The sequence below is a fragment of the Dipodomys merriami genome, unplaced genomic scaffold (genome assembly GCF_024711535.1).
Source record: "Dipodomys merriami isolate MVZ:Mamm:240054 unplaced genomic scaffold, mDipMer1.0.p SCAF_4, whole genome shotgun sequence".
Lineage (NCBI taxonomy): Eukaryota > Metazoa > Chordata > Mammalia > Rodentia > Heteromyidae > Dipodomys > Dipodomys merriami.
The window spans coordinates 83,770,195-83,783,679 of record NW_027205603.1 but is presented as its reverse complement, the minus strand read 5'-3'; the positions used below and the strand labels follow the sequence as shown (position 1 = coordinate 83,783,679).

General features: G+C 38.9%; 1 long non-coding RNA gene across 2 annotated transcripts in view; it reads left to right on the top strand.

Annotated features, from left to right (window-relative positions):
• The first annotated feature begins 2,185 nt into the window (after positions 1 to 2,185).
• LOC138806336 (uncharacterized) overlaps positions 2,186 to 13,485 on the top strand; it is a 63,410-nt gene continuing 52,110 nt past the window's right edge. For both annotated transcript variants that reach the window (XR_011365798.1, XR_011365799.1), the window contains exons 1-2: positions 2,186 to 2,271; positions 2,573 to 2,674. This is a non-coding gene — a long non-coding RNA (uncharacterized lncRNA). The remainder of the gene's footprint in view (positions 2,272 to 2,572; positions 2,675 to 13,485) is intronic.

Genomic DNA, 13,485 nt, shown 5'->3' with positions numbered 1-13,485 from the left:
TTTTCTTGTAGGTTTTAAGCACATGACACTTATGAAGGAAGTGAAAGGGAAGAAGTGGAGGAAAGGGTTAGCTAACTCATAGAATTAGCAACGAGGAAGTATAAGATGCAATGACTGGTCTGCATTTTAAGAGAAAAGCTTTTCAACCAAACAAATAATTAATCTTATAAACTAAATATATTTCCAAAATAATGTCTTCACAGTATACATTACTTGTTCACTGTGAAAATGGCACTTGTACCTTACAGGGACAAGTCCAGTAGGTTTATTTTTTTGCAAATCTATCTACTGGCTACTGACAGTCACTTCTCATCACTTCTCATTTTCAGAGAAGGTCAGCAAATTTCTAACACTGGCCTTTGGTAGAAGGGAAATGTGATATCTCTCTTCAGTGTTCACAAGCTTCTTTAAAACCTTTGCTGTATTGTGTGTGAGGATGGGAAGGAAAAACGGGAAGAGAGTGAGGGAAGGGATGACATTGTTCAAACAGAAATGCACTCTTTACCTGACTCATGTAGCTGTAACTCTCTGTGTATCACCTTTATAAAAAAAATGAGGAAAAACTTTGCCTTAATATAATATCCACAATAGAGCCTGTACTGAAAAACTTTTCTGCATTTTTTCTACTCTGGGAAGACACATACAATTTTCACTTGTTCTTCCTTGTGTTAAATACATTAACCACATTAGTAGCATTCTGTTTAGCAGTCTGCATATTTTTTATTTCTATTTTAATGCAGTATTGGCTTTATGACAAGGTAATGAATAACTTTTAAGTGTGAAGCTTTCTGGAGATTTAACCCATGATTTTCTTTTTCTTTGAATGATATCACCTGAGCCAACAATGGTTATAATCACACATTGCTTTCATAATTCATTGTGTTTATTACGTTAACTGCTGTTTGTTAGGGTATCCCTGATTTATAGAATCACACAGAGAATTGTTTTTCATATGAAAACTAATCTTGAATGATACTGTAGAAATTTCTGTAGACAGATAAATACTAGAAACATTTGAACTTCAGTGAAACCTTAGAAAAAGAATTCTGCTCTATAACTTGTTTATATTTTTACTAACACTGTCTGTAACACTGTAGTTTGTGATGATGGAGTATATACATTTTGGATCTTTACCATGTAGGTTTCCATCCCATAATGTCAGGCTTTTCACTACAACTGGATACAGCCACAATGATAGTAAGAGTTTTTTATTATTTTTTTTTGTATTTTCTCTAGATTACCAAACAGAAGAAGAAGCTTCTAGATTATCTTAAGGCTTGCTGCAATTAAACTATTAGATTAACTAATGTATAATTTTGGACACTCATGAAAAGAAAGACTGTTAAGATTTGTTAAGAACCAATTCCTCAGCCCTGCTATGTAATTAATGTCTCAAAGACTATAAAGACTTAGTGCTGCTTAGTGTTTACTCTTCTTACCTTGTGTCTCAAAGAACAGATGCACTTGACATGAGGTCCAGAGCAAATATCAGAGAGGGTAATATGAAATAGAACTCTTGACCATTTCAGCAGCTTGGGCTAATTTCTTACCAAATCTTATTAGGTCATTATTCAGCCAGAAATCAACAGAAAAAAAATGAATGCATAGGGAAAGTGCCTGCTCTACATTTTTCCAGTTGGTGATCATTGCCTGCATGGTATTTTTGTAACTTCTTTTCAGAATCTTCTGGAACCACAGTGCCAGTTTGTGAGGGTGAGTTTAATTAAAACCCAAAAGCATCATCTCAAAGTCTCTAGAGTAAAACCTTGGTAGCTGCAGCCAGGGGGAAGCAGGTAGGCCAGGAGTCTGACCTGAGGAAATCCGGAATGAGGGGAAAGGAGCTATCATTTGTAGAGCATAGGATCCTATCCCCAATTGAGACCTTCCCTTATGCAAAATTTCAGTGTATTCAAATTTACATCTGTGGATTCTCTTGGCAACTGTGGAGAACCTGGTTCTGGTAAATGCAAATATGATGATGTGTCCTACACTTAACTGGCAAAAAAAGGAAGCTAGTATAGGAAGTGGAGACAAAATAATAGGAAATCAGTCACAAAATGTCTCATTGGAAGCTTCAGAAAATGAAATGAAGATGATAATAAAGAGAATCTAGTTTTGTAATTGCATTGTATGGGTGTCTATGAAGGAAGAACTCCTGTGTGGGTCCCAAGGAGGCTTGACGGGTGGGGTGCTGGGGGCACTGGAAACCCCCGGAGTTATGAAATCCCACAAGCAGGAATTGGAGAGTCGGCCTCAGGGAAAAGCAATCTGGTGAGCAAACGAATATTCTAATGATGTGCCAAGTTGAGAATATATTCACAACCACATTGAATTATTTCCTGAAGAGTTTCTAATGACAAGAATTCCAAAAATCTGTGAATCATGGAAGACTTGGTATTGCATTGTCTGATATCAAATGGTGTCTTTCGTATTGTGTGTTAGTTTAACATTTGCTTACAAGGAGCTTTATAGATTTATTACCAACCTCAGATCTTCAAGTCCTCTTTTCCTTTCGGGCCCCTAAATTAAATTACTTCTCTTTTGCTAATTTACCTGTTTTGTATGTTTACAGAATCGAACACCTGAACTTTAAGGGACTGTATTCTTTAATCTTCAGTTCCACTTAGAAACTAACCAACTACTAACTATTGGAGAAAAAAGATGCTCTTCCCTGGTAAGTCAAACTATTAGATATATTCTTAATGTTTTTCCAGAAAATACTTTTGATTTCCATAGAACGTGAAAGGGTGCTGGTTAAACTAGAATGTAATCTGTGTCATTACTGCAGCAACAATGTACCACAAGTTCAAGGACTTAGAAAAGGCACAATTTTCTCTTCTTAAAATTCTGGTGGCAGAAATCCAAAATGGACCTCACTGGACTGAACTCCGGTTGTTGGCAGGGCTGGATTTTTTTTCTTTCAGCTGTAGGAGAGATCCAGTTCCTTGCCTCTTTTATCTTTCCTGGGCTGGCTACATTTCTTGACTTGGTGTTCTCTTTCCCCCTCTGAGGCAAAACTCCTGTTTTTTCTGTCTCCACTGTCTTTCCTGCTTTACTTTCACTCATCAGGACCCTTGCGGTGACTCTGCTTCCATCTGAAGAGTCCCAGGTTCTCATTCGTACTCATTTCTCCAAGTAGATTTTTAGGAGCTAAAGACTATTTCTTTCTACATTTTGTCACTTGTTATGGGCATTGACTTACTAGAATGAGAATTCCTGACCCTCATCTGAGAATGTCTGATTTGGTAGCTCTAATGTGAGGATTATGAATTTGAAGTTCAGTCCAATTGATACCATCGGAGTGATCTAGTGATGTCTAGCCCAGTATTTCTTTGCTGCTATTTCTTTTTGTCATCTATTAAAAATGTGCCTTGTTCTTACTGTGACAGAAATATGAACATGTATTAGAGATTTAATTGTTTAAGGAAGAAAATGTTTGAGTGTTACAGTCACTTCACAACAAACTTTAGAAAATGGATACAAAATCAGAAAGAGGAATAAAATGGCAGAAGGCCTTCAAAACAGTGAAAGAGGGAAGCCAGCTCAGCACTGGTAGAATTTACATGTATCTAAACAAGAATAATATAGTTTAGGATTAATAGTTGATTAGTAGTATAGTATCAATAAGTTAATTTATTATGAATAGTTTGCAGATATGTAAAATGTCTTGATGAAAAAAAGATAGAAGCATCTACTTTGCAAGCATATGGCTCAAACATGATATATTTTTCCATTAAAGTATAGTATTTTCTTATTTATGATAGTCTACTAAGAAGAGTAAAAAGCCTGAATCCAATAATGCATCCAGAGAGACAATGATGTGGCAGGAAGAGCAAGTACTCTTCTGGAATTTAGGTTAATACCTCAGTAGTGGAGTCAGGAGGAAGCAGCTACCTATCATAACACTTGGGGGGCAGAGGCAGGAGGATGGTAAGTTCAAGGCCAGCCTGCCTTACATGATGCAGACACTATCTCAACACAAACAAAACTAAGGGCACCAGAAGAGGTGGAGAGGGAAGAAAACAAAACCATAGAGTAATTGAGCTGAGCACCTGTAGTTCACATCTGTATTCTTAGCTACTCAGGAGGCTGAGATCTGAGGATTAGAGTTTGAAGCCAGCCTGGGCAAGAAAGTCCTTGAGCTTCCTATCTCAGTTAACCACCAAAAAGCCAGAAGTGGCTCTGCTTCCTGAGCCACAGGTCGGAACACTAGCCTTGAGCAACAGATTTCAGGCACAGTGCCTGGGCCCTGAGTTCAAGCCCCAGCAACAGCACAAAAATTAGAGGAATTCTGCAAAGGAAATATGTGACATGTGGATCTGGATGGAGGAGTCACTGGGGACTTGTGTGCTGTTGCCAGCTTTTACAAGGAAAGTCTAGCTCATCACTTGGACATGGAGTAAACCTCACTCCTCCAGCAATGCCAGCTATAACTGTCCTAATGATCACAGGGTCATCAGTTTCCTTTCTGGAAAATTTGTGGCTTGAGGTGTTTCTGTTTGGAAACTCTACCCAGTGCCACAATGGAGCAAGCCATGGGCCTTGGATGGACATAATTGAAGTCATCAAGTTCTTGTTTGGCATTTCAATCATTCTTGCTTTTAAGGCCCTGGGTGTAGATCTGTTTCTTAATATGGCCAAGTAATCTCGTGCTCCATTGTGGGCACAGGAACATTGCAGAAATAGAGCTGATAGAAATAGTCACATGAGTTGACCAAATGGCACCATCAGCCTCTCAATCTGTCACCTTCCTACCCCACTGTCATCAGCTTGGAGGGGCAGCTGCTGCGTTAGATGGGACAGAACATTCCTCTAAACAGGTGTCTTCTTTTCCAGGACCAAAGTAAGAGTCCAAGATAGTTGTCATCATACCAGAAGACACATCCTTAGGAAAACATGTTAGAGTTGACAAACAGGGACATTATGACTTAGTCCACAGACCCATTTTTAGTTTGAGTTATTCATCAGAAATAGTGACAAGATGTGGCAAATATAGACTTAAGATAACCTGAAAAGAGAAGTTAGGAAATTCAAAGGGAAAAAACCTCCATATCATTAGATACCACAAGTTATTTCTGTAGAGTGAATCATACCTCGTGTCCCTTCTTAAACACTGAGTGGACAGGAGAGTTAAAATGTCATCTAAACCCCATGCTGTGGTGTTCACGTGTTCTTTAGGCTCCTACTTGGGTATTTTTCTTCCAGTTGTTGAACGCTGTGATCTGTTCTCACTGCCTGTTCCCAATTCATGTACCCTCCCCAACCTTACCACACACTGTGTCCTTGTGAGACACTCTTCAAATGGCACTCTTCTGACTGAACCCACTTGTCTTCTTCTTACTGTGTCATCATCTCCACCAGCAAAAATTCCAAAATTTCTCTAACTAGGATTAGGTGCCACTCTGTGTTTTCCTATTATCCTGAATTTCTCAACCCAAATCAATTCTCATTCTACTATACCAAACCATGTTTATCTCATTGAAGAATAATTGCAGGAGCCAGAGGTTGAGATTTGTGGCTACTTTATTGAAGATTAAGTATTCAATTATTAAAAGAAAAGCTCACAAGAAAAAAATTAGAATGCTAAGGAGTAAAAAGAGATCAACAGGTGATTAAATGAATGACTGACTTGATAAATGAATGAGTTACTGAGCGAGTGAATGAATATACAATTGAGAGGACTAGGTACTTTTCCTGAAGTGAAATGAATAGAAGCAACCAATTGCATGGCTTTGTGAATATAGTTAATGTATTTTACATTCCAAAGTTGCTGGAAGAGTATATTTTAAGTGTTTTGATTGAGAGTAAATAAGAATATATGTTGATTAAACATACTGATTAACTATGTTAACAATTGCACAATGAGTGCTTACATTAAAATATCACAACACATGCCGTAAATGTCCAGTATTATTATTTACCATTTAAAATGTTTTAAAAATTGTAATTTCCACAACTACAGGGAAGATTATCCTATAAAAGAAAGGGTAGATTTGTTTTGTTCCAGATGGTAGAACTAATCGCTAAAGCTGAGTGATGCTTAGAGTGGAGTTTCTGCTCAAGAAAATTTCTAAAAATAGAGCAGCCTAACAATAGAGCAGATGGCCTCCAAGGTGAGGGATGTGTGCAAAAAAGAAAGAGGCTGTGAAAGATATGTGGGATGCTGCATGTGTATGTTGGGGGGATAATCAGGGGCTGGAGATAGGGAATTAAAGAACTGGTGGGTATCTGCTCTGTAGAAGGAAGTAAAGAAGACAGCTTGGTTAGCCATCGTTCATTCACCTAGAGGATATTTCTGAGTGCTTCCACGATGCCAAGTGCTTTTGCCAGCACTGGTAATTGAAAGTTGAACAAGATCTCATCCCCGAAACCCCAATGCCAAGGCATGTGATGTAGAGAAAGAGAAGAACTCGTGTGTGTGAATAGTGCTATGGGAGAAGGGCATGCCTGATACTACACAACTGCAAGAGAGAGACTCCAACACATCTGGTGGCAGCTAAGGGAGGAGGGTACCATTAATCAGTTCTTCCTGCAGGAGAGACCCCTGGATTCAATTCCCAAATGAAACCCAGTGGGATCTAGAGGAGATGAGGTGGTGATGGAAGGAATTACTGCATGTTTTAGGGAGACCTTTCACTGCTCTGCTCAAATACCTGACATAACTAATGTAAGGGAGAAAAAGTATTTTCAGATATTTTCTTCCACTAGTTTGGGAGGCGGTGATGGAGCAGGACGGTTTGCATGGCAGTGGGGAAGGGAAGAAAGGGAATGCCTGCATTTATTGATTCTTTCTTTTCTCCTTTTATTTTTTTATGTTAGTCTTTCCCTCATTTGTTTTTTTTCTTTATCCAGAGTTCCAGGAATGGTGCTACCCACATTCAGGGTGAAATATTCCTCCCTTAGTTAATCCCCTCTAGAAATGCTCTCTGACACACAGACAGGGGTCCTGTACTAATCTCTCCCGGTGCTTCTCAATTCAATCAAATTGACAATCGAGATTAACCACCACAGTGCAAGAAAGGAGCCAATCCCAGAGGTAGAACTGTCAAAAGCAGCTGAGTCTTACAGTAAAAACATCAGGATCCACAACTGGCTGCTGTCTATTTAAATCGAGAATATTACCATGGCTCCTGCTCCACACCCATGTGTTGTGTGACTAAGGATGTACATATTACCACTTGAGAGATGAGTACAAGGTTGTTTTGTTTTTCAATGTCTGGGCACAGCGTTCATAGCTGGCATACTTCCGAGCTGTTATTCCCATTCAGTCAGACTTGCTACAGAGACTAACTTTCAGATTGCTACTTCATTCTGTCTTTCAATTGGAAGGCAATCTGTCATCTAAAGGAACATTATACTTGCAGCCTAACAACTTCCAAACATTAGCCAGTCATTCACAACCTTCCCACATAAACAAATTGAACCTCCCTCACCATGTGCCTTGTTATCTAGTTCATCATCTTCTAACATGAGAATCCTCCAGTCCTGGCATCATAGTTACTTCAACATCTAACAGTTATAAGTCTTTCAAGTCCTTGTTCATTCATTCAATGCATGATTTTGTCCTCATAGGGATTTCAGGTTCTTGCAAAGCCTGCCTATAAATCATATCAATCATTGCAATTATCACTTTAAATTCCGGTTTGGCTCCAAGATTAATCATCCAAATCAAGGGTTGACAAATGGTCCATGGAATAAATCTGGCCTTCCCCTGGTCTAGTAAATAAAGTTTTATTGGAACACAGACGTGGTCATCCATTATGCATTTTCTATGACTGTCCTCACGTTGTAAAGGCAGGGTTGCGCTGTGGGTTTCCACCACGCTGAAATGTTTACTATCTGTCTTTTATAGAATCACTATCACAAATTGTCAGACCAAGATTCTAAAGCTATTTTTTAAACCCACAACTCTACGCTTTACCTTATTCTCATAAAGTGAACAATAAGTTTAACCGCTGCCAAACTATTTATGTACGGGTGATGTATATGTCTGTAATGTCAGCCACTTGAAAGAGAAAGGCAGAGGATCTTGGTACAAGGCCAGCCAGGGCTAAATAAACAACAGCAAAAGAGATTGGGAGCGTGGCTCAAGAGGTGGTGCTTCACCAGCAAGTGCAAGGCCTGAGTTCCATCTCCTATACTTTATATATTAAGGTAGAGTATATATAGGATATTCCTAATATGTGATCCATTGTTATAGGCTAAGTGTGCCCTTACTTTACTCAACACAAAGTCAAATTCCAAACCCTTAGTTCCCAGTTGGAGATGGAATGTGGTAGAATAATATTAGTCTATAATAATTAATAATAATAAGCAGGATGATGTGTAGGTGGAGGAGACACGCCTCTGATACCCTTCATGGACATGCACTGTGGAAAGCTCATGTGAGCATCCATGAGAAGGCCAATGGGACAGGAAGCTGGCTCTCACCAGACACCAAGTACACCAGCACCTTGGTCTAGGACTTCCAGCCTCCAGAACAATGAGAAATAAATTTTTGTTGCATAAGCTACCTGGTCCACAGAATTTAGTAGTTGGCTGTCGAAACTAAGACATGCAGAGTGAAGAGAGAGAGAAGTTACCCAAGAACTCCTTTTTTCATGCTGACTTCAAATCACTCCTCCATCCCCTACTCTCAGAGTATCTGTTCTCCAAGTTGACTTCCATACAGTTTGTGCAAACCATAAATTACTGACACTGCATTTTGAATACTTAAAAGCTTTCCAGTGAATGAGTAAAACACACCCAAATTTAGAATTCCTTACAAGAAACTTGATGTAATTGTCAAATACTTTGTATGATTCTTGAGTTGTTCTTGAAAGAACCCAACATATCTAAATTATTCTAAAATAACAATGCCAAATATTAAATTTGTTATTGTATTAATTACAAAATTGTTGGAATTTAAATTTCTTTTTTAAAATCAATCTTAATTTTTTTATTGTGAAAATATTGTATTGAGGGGTTACAATTACATAGGCAAGGTAATGAGTACATTTCTTATCAAGCATTGTTGCCTCCTCCTTTGTTTCCCCTTCCCATTGCTTCCCATCTTCTCACCTTCCCCTCCTTCCCCCCGCCACCGCCAAAGTTGTAAAGTTCATTTTTCGACGTCTTGTACATCTCATTGTTGCAATGGGTCCACCTGTATCTCTATTTAAACAATTTGTTTTTTTCCCTTCCCCTGCACAAAGTATACCAACATCAAATACAGTGAAAAGAGGGGGAGGGACATACAAAGCAATAAAGAAATATCTTATAAATGTGTTAGAAACAATTGTGGTTCATTTCACCTAACATCAACTTATCTGACCATTTCTGCTTGTCTCAGACATAGTAATTGCAAATAAGGGAAATCATGGGACCTATGTTTCTTTGCACCTAGCTTACTTCACTTAATATAATTTTTTCCAAGTCTTTCCATTTCCTAACAAATGGGGAAATGTCATTCTTTCTGATGGAGGCATAGAATTCCATTGTGTATATATACCACATTTTCTTGATCCATTCATCTACTGAGGGGCATCTGGGTTGGTTGCATATCTTAGCTATGGTAAATAATGCTGCAATAAACATAGTTGTGCTGGTAGCTTTAGTATGGTCTTGTTGGTGATCATTTGGGTAAATGCCCAGAAGTGGGATTGCTGGGTCATAGGGGATATATAAGTATATTGATTTTCATAACGATACCTTTTACTTTCATTGGTGTGTTTATAGTTTGGTAGTGATTAAAAAATACATGCCACAGGCAAACAGTACAGTTTTTAATTCCATCACCCTACAAAAGCACGCCTCCTACAAGTACCAACCTTCTATATACTATGGCTTTATATTTGTTGTAATTGATGAGCTTACATTGACACATGATTATCATTGAAAGGAATCAGAATATACCACTTTTGTAAAAAGATCATATCCACTTGAAGGCAATTGAGAATCAGCAGATTCAAGAGGAGATCTCTGCCCTTCTTTTAAGTGACAATAGCAGCATAAAGTTTTTTCCTTTTGGAAGTGTACCAGAAGAGGAGATTCCCTCTCACAGTGGAGATAGACAGCACCAAGATAAATTTGTGAGTTTTATAGAGGCAGACTTTACCAGGTTAACCATTACTTCCCCTATCTAGTTCATAGTCCCTTCTCCATAATTTATCATCCCTTCAGATCCAAGTCCTTTCTTTTGTTCAGCTGGTATATAACCCCTCATGTCTAACTGCTGAGTTCTATTTCCTTATTGCAAATTTGTGTCCATGCAAATATTAGTGGAGATTTCTCTTAATAATCTTTCCTTTGTAAATGATTCACAGCTCCTCAAGCACTGAAATTAATAGAGAAATTGTCTATCCCATCACTGAAAATCCTTATGTGAAGACTTCACTGTTACTTCTTGTATTCCATGGGGTTCTGATCTGGATGTTTGGTTTCTCCCTTCAATTCAATTCCAGTAATTTTATTCTGATTATTTGTATTCCCCCCTAAATTCATGTCCAATGATCCTCACCCAGTGTAAAGGTTTTAAGATGTATAGACTTTGGGTGGTGTCTGAGTCATGAGAGATTTGCCAATTTGTGGTCCAGGAATTCCGTAAAAATTGGTATTCTTGTTTTATGTAGGCAGCCTACAGGGGCTGCCTTACCCTCCCCAAAAGAACTATTGCAGTAAGAACACCCTCACTAGGTACTGCGAGAACTGTCAATACCTTGACTGTTGTCTCTCTACTCTTTGGGACTGTCAGAATTAAATTTCGGGTTGTTTATAAGCTTTCCTGTTCACCACACTTTGTTATAAAAACCTGAATGGAGTAAGATATGTGCATTTGATAATTGTATTAATTTCTCCCTTCTCCTCAACCCCTAGCAACAGTGGATTTTGTTTTTGTTTTGTTTTTGTCGGTCATGGGGCATGAACTCGGCCTGGGTGCTGTCCCTGAGCTCTTCAGCTCAAGAGGAGTGCTCCACCTTCTGAGCCACAGCGCCACTTCCCATTTTCTGGTGTTTAATTGGAGATAAGAGTCTCATGGACTTTCTTGCCTGGGCTGGCTTTAAACAACAGTAGATTTTTTAATGTATTTCTAGTCTTGCCTCTCCATATGTCACATAGTTAAGATCATGTAGTATTTAGCTTTTTCAGATTAATTTTGATCTCAGTTAATATGCTAGAATTTTTTGGGGGGGGTAGGGATCTTGAACTCAGGCTTGAACTCAGGGCCAGATCCCTTAAGTTTTTCAGTCAAGGGAAGCACTGTACCACTTTGAGCCACAGCACCACTTCTGGTTTTCTGGTGGTTATTGGAGATAAGTGTCTCATGGACTTTCCTGAGTAGGATGTCTTTGAACTATGATCATCAGGTCTCAGCTTCCTGAGTAGCTAGGATTACAGACTTGAGCCACTGGTGCCTGGCTAATATGCTAGACTTTTAATTTGACAACTGGTAACTGAGAACACTGATTCCAAGCCACGTCTTCTGCAGATTTGAATTTATGTTCCTCAGAAATGCACATAATGCAACAAGGGAAGTAAATATTCCACATTTACAGAAATAGTATGAAAATTCTGTCTAGATAGAAATTATGCTTTCATGTTTCCATTATACATTGAAGAGGGAGCTCTCAGTGCATCCGATGAAAGATAGTAGATGTGATTGGAAGTTGCTGTGTGACTACCATTTCTGCCTTGGGAGGCCCACGTGGGATGACTGGCTGCAGTTACTGGGTCATGTCCACAGCACTTGGGAGGGTACAGAAGCAAGTTCACCATGATGCTCATGGAGCTTAAGCTTTGGGGATGCTCATTTGGAATCTATAATTTTATTCATTTTCTTAAGAAGGTTGTTCTAAAGTAGTCTCCTCAAAATTCACACTTTGAAATACTAACCCTTAAGAAAAAAAAGGTTGTTCACCATCTGAGCTTCATGCCGCCAGGAAACCTGGGTACTTACTCCTGAGGCTGTACATTTCGATACATTTCTTTCTGCTGGTTCCTTCCTTCCAGTGTCCTTTGGCAGTTTGCAGCCTGGGACTTCTCAGATGATCGGCAAACACATAAAACCAGGCCTGGAAACAGAGTAGGGATGTTGCACATGATGACACTTAATAGTAAATTATGAGATAGAGTAAAATATTTACAGGGCATCCTGCATTCCGCCTCTATGAATTGGATAGCCTCAATCCCAGGAAGTAAGGATCTCTAGTCCGTCCCAGTAAAAGTGCTACATCCTTGAATTACAGCCATAACAAACCCGAAATAATCAAATTAGGAACTGGTACTATGACTCATAAAGATCTAAAATTCTTACAGAGTTCAATTAAATTTTAGAAAAAAAAACAGTGATGGGATGCCACTAGATTTCAAAGTTTAATTAAAACACCAACATCACCAGCATCGTTGAGAACAGTTTTCAAAGCCTGTTACCCATGGTAGCTTGTCCCAGATCCTCCCTCAAGCAGTACACATCTTGGCCTCCCTAGAATTCCTTTGTGCCTGTAATTCACTCAAGCAATCACACAGGCAGCCTATAGGAACAGCTAACCTTTATTGCACTGATAATACTTCTGACAAAATGATGGATGCTTTTCATATATTAACTCATTTAATCAGTTGAGAGTGGGGAAAAGATGTATTAAATATACACTTGTCTCCCAAGATGGAGTAGAATGAGAAAGAGAACCTAGGAAACAGAAAAAATGAGCACTATCATCATCATCATCATCATCATCATCATCATCATCATCATCATCATCACCCTCTGCTTTATGTCAGTTTTATTCTATGGGGTTGATTGGGGCCCCATATTAGTACTCCAGCCAAAATGAGCTTCCTAAATACTTTACCCCAGATGTGGTTCTTCAGACTGGCTCAGGTGGTCTACCAAGTTTCCATTCCAGGTACTTAGCCTAGGTTGTTAGAGAACTATTGACTAAGGAGAAGAGAGGAAGAAAAAGAAAGAGGAGAGGAAGGGGAAGGAGGAAGAGTGAAAGGGATTCTCTTTGTTTCTTTGAAAGGAATATATGGTATATTTACAGAAGAACTCCTTGCATGAAAGCCAGAGTCTTTCTGTGAATCTGGAACATTTCCCTCTCTTTTCTTGGATTCACCCCAAGGTTCTGTGGCTCCTTCTATGTATTTCCATCCTTTCTCCTAAGGTCATCTGTACCTTGTTATTTAGGAAGTCTATCAAGTTGATGTTGGAATGCACACACGCCACTCTTCTCTAAAATTTACTTGTGAGGCTGAAGTACCCATTCTTCCCACCAGAGTTCCCTCTCCATCTCTACAACCTAAGGCACTTTTATGAGTTCTCATGGATGGTGGAATAATAATATAAATTAGAAACTGATTTTATGCCAATCCTGCAGCAAAAGCAGGTCCACAGTCCATGGTCCCTGTGGGCTATTCAAACAATATTCAAAGACAATGTATTAGTCAGAAGACCTGTAGTTTTCAGCTTTGTTGTGTAGTTTACATGAATAGTGTATTAGGAGAAGAGAA